The 10,000-nt window shown below is 44.3% G+C and overlaps 1 protein-coding gene across 8 annotated transcripts in view; it reads right to left on the reverse strand.

Moving 5' to 3' along the window:
* LOC113573145 (genetic suppressor element 1-like) overlaps positions 1-10,000 on the reverse strand; it is a 66,381-nt gene that overhangs the window by 29,734 nt on the left and 26,647 nt on the right. For 2 of the 8 annotated variants that reach the window (XM_081711901.1, XM_081711897.1), the window contains exon 1: positions 744-1,432. The exons of 5 other annotated variants lie outside the window; for them this stretch is intronic. The gene's annotated coding sequence lies outside the window, so the exon portion shown is untranslated. Of the gene's footprint in view, positions 1-743; positions 1,435-10,000 lie in introns of those variants that run through there. One more of the 8 variants, XM_035520641.2, reaches the window with a different exon arrangement.

Here is a 10,000-nt window from a genome sequence, read left to right on the forward strand (position 1 = left end):
ATACTTAAGAACTGGAATCACCAAAATTAAGTATTTTGGTCAAAACTACATTTAAATGGTTAGTCAGAAAATAATTAATTAATGTAGTAATATTTCTACTACTACCGGTTCTACTGCTAATAATAATAATAATAATAATAATAATAATAATAATAATAATAATAATAATAATGACCAGAGCAACTAAACAACAACAACAACAAAAATACACTGCAAGCTTTGTCATTGTGCTTCGGCGTATGCAAGAAGATGCGCATGTCCCCTGATCTGAGAGCAGTTATGCAGGATTAGGACACGAGGAGCAAGGCGTGCATCAGCGAGGGTGAAGCGGCTCCTTTCGGAAGTTCCCGATCAGAGAGAGCAGCACGCAGTAAACTGGCTCGTAATCAGGCTGCCATGCATCCCCCAAACAGACCGTTTGATTTGCTCTCTGTCAGTGTTTCAAGGTGTTAAAGCAATAGGACCATACGTGCAGTAAACGTCGCCGTTATTATCATTATTATTATTAGTAGTAGTAGTAGTATTATTATTATGGATTTGAATTAAAGGCGACTGTCTTAGTAGTGGAGACGTGTAAAGTAAAACGCCAAATGGACACCGCGGACTTGTTCATGAACACAAAGCGCAGTAAGGTCGAGCACAGTCGGGCTAGTGGAGGAGATGAATCCAAACCGAAAAGCCAGAACACCGAGCTGCACGATTGGAAGCCGAGGGCGCAGTACATTAAAATCCAGAGAACTCACCTTTAAAACGGATCGAGTCCTAGTTCGGCATCAGCCCGTGTGGAGCGGCCACGGCGCGCTGCATTCATCCTCTTTCACCGCTTGCTCTGCGCGTCGGGGCAGAGCGTTGAAGGGGCGGGGCGTGGACGCGGGGGCGGAGCGTGAACACGCGGGGGGCGGGGCGTCCGCACCTGCTCCACCGACACGCCCGCGACGCACACTTCACAAGGATGCCCCTTTCTCAGCTCCTGTCTAAATCTGAGGAGCATTTTTTTTAAATGAATTAATCTGGCTGCCTGATTTCTTAATCAGTTTTAATCAGGTTTTGCGATTAGAAACTACTGCGCTCATCCCGCTTGACATCAGGGTCATACCAGCGATATGGCATCAGCTGACAACAAAGCAAAACTGAAGAGGTATCAAAAATAGTCCAGAACAAAAATAGTTTCGTGGTTGCCAGTAAAGCCCAATTACGACAGCACCTTTTGATGTCAGCACTTGACTGCTGACAGACAGGTATGTTTGTGTAATTCTATTGAATTCTGGACAAAGACAGGAACTTATTGAGCACAGTGGGATATCTCTCTCTCTTTTCTACATGTACTTTGTTTTGTTTTGTTTTGTTTTGTTTTGTTTTGTTTTGTTTTGTTTTGTTTTGTTTTGTTTTGTTTTGTTTTGTTTTGTTTTGTTTTGTTTTGTTTTGTTTTGTTTTGTTTTGTTTTGTTTTGTTTTGTTTTGTTTTGTTTTGCGTGTGTACTGCTTGTTGCCATGCACAACAATGACCTGTTATCAGCCCCTCCTTATCTCACTGATGACTGGTCAGTTTCTGCTCCCAGGACCACTGCTGACGGTGGCGGTGTCGTGCCTGGTTGGACTGTAGAGCGGTCCGCTGACCCAAAACCTCCAGACCACAGCGGCCTTGTGGTCACAAACTGACCACTGATGAAGAGATGGAGGATAGCTAACACAAATTGGCACCAGAAGACCTATAGTCTCAAAATAACAGAGAGGCTGAGTGTATTTGGCCACTAGTTCTGTAATATTTCGCATGTGTTTGTGGAGGGGGGCCTAATCACACGTGCTCTTTAATGCTTAGTTTACCAGAGTAATAAAAGAAAATAAAAGAGGATGTTTTAATAGTGGGCAGCTTTTCAACTGAAACAACTCCCAAAAGCCACTCTGATGGAAAACAAAACCACTAACACACAACATGAAAACACGCCATCCATTGCCAATCAATTATCACTCCACCAGTCAACAGTAGCAGGCTACCCTATGTTTAAAATGGAAGACGATAACGCACGTGTAAGTGTCATGTGACAGTACAGTGGGGGGTGCAGGGGGTAGACAGCAGTGCTATCACACGTTTTCTTGCTAATTACGTTTAACAAAATTAATCAGGTTCCACTCTGGGACTCTGAATGACATCTCCATTTATTAAAATATCATCTACTTGTTTACTTTTTTCTGTGATTGGCAACCACACGTGAGTGATCTTTTTCAAATTCTAAAACCTCTGGAATTATTGTTTGTAGGCTACACTAGCAGTGGGTTCATTTGGTAGTTAGTTCACATTATAGTTTAAGAAAAATCGAATGACATTGCAGTGCTGAACAGGATCGTTATAACCATCCAAGTGGAAATTTTGGGTTGGAGAAATAAAAATCCCCAATATAACCTGGACAAGAACAGACTCAGTGGGACATACAGTTTGATATGCACTGTGCCAGCTTGTTCCTGGAGTCATACAATCACAGCTATCATCATTCGGTTAAAAAAAAATCCCTGTTTTTGTATAAGTACGTCTCATAGTACTTAACAATGGTAAACCCACTGACATGAAGCACAATTGCTGAATTTTTCAATTAATTCCATCAATAAATGTTTCAAAAATTTGATTATGTAACACAAATGTAAAATAATAACCCATCTCTGAAAGATCAAATTACATGCATTTACATCTTAATTGACAAATATTTTGCATAAACATTTATTGCTCCAACAAATGCCCCTTGCCATAAGTGTCTTTTGAGTGAAGAGGTTCTCTGTTTTTTTCTGAATACAGAGAAAGGTGTTGAAATTGTTGTTTGTAGTAATTGTCCATATACCACATATGTCATATAGAGATTAGGTTGAAAACCACAGGGAATATTCCTTTAGCCAAAATCTTTTGTAGAATTGTACTTGTTTGCTTGAATCTATGTTTAATAATGTCATTGAATTTTAATGTGGAACCAAGGCTGAAATTAAGAACCATTGGTGACATTATGAAATTATGGTTTAAACTCTCTCTTTCTCTCTCTCTCTCTCTCTCTCTCTGCTCTTTCTGTGCTATGGAGGAAAAACACACACACGCACACACGCACGCACGCACGCACGCACACACGCACACGCACACACACACACACACACACACCCACACACACAGACTCCCCTTCTCCCCGTCCTCTTGCCTTTCTCTTTCTCTCTGTTCACGTCTCCTCTTCACCTCCCTGATCAGACACCCCAGCGGCAGACTCAGACACCGGCACCTCCCCCTTCTGTGCTAATGACAAGTGTGCGGCCCTTCTGCGCAGGGAGAGGAAGCGGCAGGGAGAACAGGACGAACGTGGAGGGGAGGAGGTGAAGGAGGGGGTAGCTCCAGCTTACTGCTCCCTCCTTCTCCTGTGGACCCCCACCTCCTGAGTGCCTACACGCCAGTACACACACAAACGCACATGCAAATACATGCACACACACACACCTACACACATTGGGAGCTTGAATAGTATTTGCATGCATGTGCGTGTGTGTGTGTGCGTGGTGTGTGTGTGTGTGTGTGTGTGTGTGTGTGTCGGGGGGTGGGATGGGGGGTGTCAAGTCAAGTGTGTGGTGGCACCAGAAAAAAGAGTTCAGAAGCTCTGGGAAAATGCCAGTATCTGCCCCACAGACTTACAGAAGTCAAAGGCCATGGAAGCTGTGTGTGTGTGTGTGTGTGGTGTGATGTGGTGTGGGGGTGTGTGTGTGTATGTGTGTGGTGTGATGTGGTGTGGGTGTGTGTGCGTGTGTGTATTTGAGTGTATGTGTGTGGTGTGATGTGGTGTGTGTGCTTCTAATGTATGTATGCATGGCATAAAAAGTGTTTTTCTTTATTTTTTTCTGTGCGTGTGTGCGTGCGTGCGTGTGTGCATGCGTGCGTGTGTGTGTGTTTGTGTGTGTGTGTGTGTGTGTGTGGCAGTTACTACTAACTGATAACAAAAGCACCTGCAGCTGTGAAGCCCAGGCGATTATAGATGAGAGAGAGACAGAGGGAGTGAATCATTGTGTAAATGTATACAAAGGGGCAGCTGATCAATTTATTAGTGCTGCAGTTAGAGTCATCAGAAACCAGCTAATACAGAACTTTCCTTCATTTGTGCTTTTTTGTTTTTGTTTGTGTGTGTGTTTGTTTATGGGATGTGATTTCTCTTTGCTGAGTACAGGAACACAATCTCCCAGAATCCAACATGACCTTGATCTCTCTCTCTCTCTCTCTCTCTCTCTCTCTCTCTCTCTCTCTCTTTCTCTCTTTCGCTATCTCTCTACCTTTCTCTGTATCTCTCCCCCCACACACACACACACAACTGTGTTCACATGAATCATACGATCACACTAATGCTATGATATTTATTATTCTTGCATTCACACCACACCCCCACACACAAATTGTGGTATTTGCTACCCCACACATGACATTAACTCTCAAGATATAAATATGTCTATTCTCCTATCCCCTTAGCTCTCTTTTAAGTAATTAAAGCCATGTTTGGACTGGGGAGAGAGAAAGAGAGAGAGAGAGAGAGAGAGAGAGAGAGAGAGAGAGAGAGAGAGAGAGTTTTCATCTATGTGCTGCCCCACCTCACCCACTCTGTGTTCACTGACCCCAGGTCTGTGATAGGCCTAATATACACACACATATACACACAGCCACACAGTAACCAAACACAGTATAATGCAAAAGTGTATGATAAGCCGGCTAGACCACACAGAGGCAGCGACTGTGACCGCTGTTTGGAAAGACGAGAGACAGAAAGGGAGGTGACTCAACTGAACATGGACAGAAAGACCTTGTAACATGCAGTGAGGCTTCTTACTGCACTACGATTTCAAAATTACAGATTTGTTGTTGTACAAATACATTTTTTTTATGAGAATTTAAAAACAGTAAAATTAGGCCCTAAGTTAGGATCTATACAGTTTGCTGTCCTGGCTTTTCTCAAAAAGTGAATTATGAGGAACATATTCAGTGGCAATAATGCCTGCAAATTCTTTGGAAGAGAAGTTTGAACTTTTGATTGTGACAGACACGTCTTAGGCCTGGGGGGGGTGTGTAGGTAGGTGTGTGTGTGTGTGGTGTGTGTGTGTGTGTGTGTGTGTGTGTGTGTGTGTGTGTGTGTGTGTGTGTGTGTGCGTGCGTGCTTGGGCATGTGGGTGAGTGTACACAGAAGGCGGGATTTCCTCTTAGATGTGTCATCTCTACCGTTGTCCTAGGAAGAGCAATACCTTGCCTTTGTTTAGCTTCAACAAGAGAGCACTCCCTGAACCCTCTGAATGCACATCTGTCTCTCACTCTCTCTTTGTCTCACACACACACACACACACACACACACACACACACACACACACTCACACACACACACACAAACACACCATTGCGGGCTAAAATCAACAAGAAACCATAGCAATGTGGATGTGAACTTTATATATGTAAACCCCTTTAAGACCAGTAAAATATACAAGCACATACATATACATAAAGACATGCACACACATAGAGATACACACACTTACCACACATCCACACACAAACACACATTGTGAAAAAGGAAGCGAGCACAAGGATGATAAGAAAAGAGAACCTTGAGAAGCTCGATGCTAGCTGCTACATAGCAGTCCAACATCCCTTTTGACATCTCTCTCTGTCTGGCTGAATCTCAGAGCTCCAGCCCTCCAGTAGGCAGTAGGGTTCGCAACTGATTTGATTAATTGATTTTTCTGCCCAACAACACAACATGAATGAAGAGTCTCTCTCTCTCTCTCTCTCTCTCTCTCTCTCTCTCTCTCTCTCTCTCTCTCTCTCTCTCTCTCTCTCTCTCCTCTCTCTCTCTCTCTCTCTCTCTCTCTCTCTCTCTCTCTCTCTCTCTCTCTCTCTCTCTCTCTCTCTCTCTCTCTCTCTCTCTCTCTGCGCTGTCTGGAGCAGCTTTCCATGGCCTCACAAATGATTTGCCTAATTATGATTTACCACTTAGCCACATGATCTTCTGCAGAAGTGTTAGCTATTGAAATCAGGCTGATTATGCAGATTATGCAAATGCTGTTCGACAAGCAACGGTGTGGCTAAGCCTGCGACGCCAGCGGATAGGAGAACCGCTGGAATGGAGCGCTGCACACGGACCGTCCAAGCCAATCCCATCACTCGCCCTTCACTGGAAGAGATGTGCAGCACACACATCCTGGGTGGGGAGGGAGTTTTTGCTCACTGCTGCGGAATACCCACAGGTTTCCTCCATGACACACACTCGCTTCTTTAATTAGCCGATGCATCAAAGCGATTTGTTTGCTACAAATAAGAGTAAATGTGGCACAGAGACAAAAGGGAGGATAAAAACACAGCCACTGGAAAGTATTATATCATTACCAGCTCATTAGTTACAGTGATGATTAAATGTGCCTTTTATTTGTTTTTTGGCTCTGCATTTTTTTTTAAAGAGAAAAAGAACAAGCCTCCCAAGGCTAGTGGTATCTCTCATTTCCATGTTGTCTTAGTTCTTTGTGTTTAAAGGGAATTACATGTGTCCTTTTTTCTGGTACTTTGTGTTTGGTGTTATTTAGGGAGTATCCCGATAGACCGGCCACGTTTGTGCTGGGTCCAGACTTCTATTGTCAGTTGATGCAGAAACTGACTGTCCCCGTTAAGGAACGTTGCCATGGAGAATTAAGCTTCTTTTATGTGTTAGCGTTAGCACCCGTGCTAACGCCGTGCAGTGTGTGGGAGGGTGAACGGGCTACGGTTTGCTGGCCTACTTACAGTGGTGTACAGTGGAATGATTAACATCTCATAACGGAGAGAGAGAAGAACGGAGACCAGAAGAGGGGAGGGACGAGACCACAGAGATCTTCACGGACCCGAGCGCCTTGCTCCGATCCCGCAGATGTGGAGCCGTACTGTCTGCGAGGAATGGCGTTTGTTAGACTGCTCGATGCCTGTAATCAGCTGATTAATATCAGGTCTGGTTGAAACTGTGGGGGGAATTTAGTATTCAGTTCACTACAGAGGGATGCTGTTGTCATTGTCTAATAACGGAAGCTAAGAGTTTAAGAGTGTATGGCCATTGCCAGTGATTGTCAAAAGTTTTGTTACATGCCAGCGCGAGATGCAGCAGTTTTGCATTTCTAAATCTGTGGGAGACAAGGCATGTGTGTGCGTGTGTGTGTGTGTGTGTGTATGTGTGAAAGAGAGATCAGTAACAGACCTTTAATGGTTCCTCTAGAGGCTCTGAGCAATTAAACCCACTGGCGCTATGCCTGACCACACACACACACACACACACACACACACACACACACAAACACGCACCTGCCTGTATGAAAAGAAAGAAGGACCTTACAGAAAACCCCATCTTTCACTGGATACTCACAGTTTCTCTCCATGTGTGTGTGTGTGTGTGTGTGTGTGTGTGTGTGTTTCTTCATGTTACTATCTGGGGCATGCCCTCCAGACCTCCATATTCCGTGGCCCTGCTGGTGAGGACTACCCCCAGCTCTGGGGCTGTAACATGTGCTTAAAGCCCCCTGTCACATCACTGCTATTGTCTGCCTCTCCCAGCAACGGCACACATGGGAGAAGTGTGTGGTGGCATTGTGGTTGAGGCCCTTGCTGCAGCAGTTAGGAGCACAGCTGCTGCTCATGTTATTCAGTGCCTTTCAGTTACACACGTGGACACACCTGCAGGCAGAGCGGAGCTGCAGAGGGAAGCAACAGGAAGGTAAACATACGACCTCAGGACATCTGTGAGCATCTCACACTGTGAGTATATCACACTGAGCACCTCACACTGTGAGTATATCACACTGAGCATCTCACACTGTGAGTATATCACACTGAGCACCTCACACTGTGAGTATGTCACACTGAGCACCTCACACTGTGAGTATATCGTACTGAGCAGATCACACTGTGAGTATATCACACTGAGCATCTCACACTGTGAGTAGATCACACTGAGCACATCACACTGTGAGTATATCACACTGAGCACCTCACACTGTGAGTATATCGTACTGAGCAGATCACACTGAGTATATCACACTGAGCATGTCACACTGTGAGTATATCACACTGAGCACATCACACTGAGTATATCACACTGAGCACCTCACACTGTGAGTATATCACACTGAGCACTTCACACTGTGAGTATATCACACTGAGCAGATCACACTGTGAGTATATCACACTGAGCACCTCCTGTGAGTATATCACACTGAGCACCTCCTACTGTGAGTATATCACACTGAGCACCTCCTACTGTGAGTATATCACACTGAGCAGATCACACTGTGAGTATATCACACTGAGCACATCACCCTGTGAGTATATCCCATTTAGCACATCACACTCGAGTATATCACACTGAGCACTTCACACTGTGAGTATATCACACTGAGCACTTCACACTGTGAGTATATCACACTGAGCAGATCACACTGTGAGTATATCACACTGAGCACTTCACACTGTGAGTATATCACACTGAGCAGATCACACTGTGAGTATATCACACTGAGCACTTCACACTGTGAGTATATCACACTGAGCAGTTCACACTGTGAGTATATCACACTGAGCAGATCACACTGTGAGTATATCACACTGAGCACATCACACTGTGAATATATCACACCGAGTAGATCACACTGTGAGTATATCACACTGAGCACCTCACACTGTGAGTATATCACACTGAGCACCTCACACTGTGAATATATCAAACTGAGCACATCACACTGTGAGTAAATCACACTGAGCAGATCACACTGAGTATATCACACTGAGCACCTCACACTATGAGTATATCACACTGAGCACCTCACACTGTGAGTATATCACACTGAGCAGATCACACTGTGAGTATATCACACTGAGCAAATCACACTGAGTATATCGCATTTAGCACATCACACTGTGAGTATATCACACTGAGCCGATCACACTGAGTTTATCACACTGAGCAGATCACACTGTGAGTATATCACACTGAGCAGATCACACTGTGAGTATATCACACTGAGCACATCACACTGTGAGTATATCACACTGAGCAACTCACACTGTGAGTAAATCACACTGAGCAGATCACACTGAGTATATCACACTGAATATATCACACTGAGCACATCACACTGTGAGTATATCGTACTGAGCAGATCACACTGTGAGTATATCACACTGAGCACATCACACTGTGAGTATATCACACTGAGCACATCACACTGTGAGTATATCGCACTGAGCACATCACACTGTGAGTATATCACACTGAGCACATCACACTGTGAGTATATCGCACTGAGCAGATCACACTGTGAGTATATCACACTGAGCAGATCACACTGTGAGTATATCACACTGAGCACATCACACTGTGAGTATATCACACTGAGCAACTCACACTGTGAGTAAATCACACTGAGCAGATCACACTGAGTATATCACACTGAATATATCACACTGAGCACATCACACTGTGAGTATATCGTACTGAGCAGATCACACTGTGAGTATATCACACTGAGCACATCACACTGTGAGTATATCACACTGAGCACATCACACTGTGAGTATATCGCACTGAGCACATCACACTGTGAGTATATCACACTGAGCACATCACACTGTGAGTATATCACACTGAGCACATCACACTGTGAGTATATCACACTGAGCAGATCACACTGTGAGTATATTGCACTGAGCACCTCACACTGTGAGTGTATCACACTGAGCACATCACACTGATTATATCACACTGAATATATCACACTGAGCACATCACACTGTGAGTATATCACACTGAGCACCTCACACTGTGAGTATATCGTACTGAGCAGATCACACTGTGAGTATATCACACTGAGCACCTCACACTGTGAGTATATCACACTGAGCACATCACACTGTGAGTATGTCACACTGAGCACATCACACTGTGAGTATATCGCACTGAGCACATCACACTGTGAGTATATCGCACTGAGCA

Source organism: Electrophorus electricus, chromosome 4, assembly GCF_041902795.1.
Source record: "Electrophorus electricus isolate QZ-2024a chromosome 4, ASM4190279v1, whole genome shotgun sequence".
Lineage (NCBI taxonomy): Eukaryota > Metazoa > Chordata > Actinopteri > Gymnotiformes > Gymnotidae > Electrophorus > Electrophorus electricus.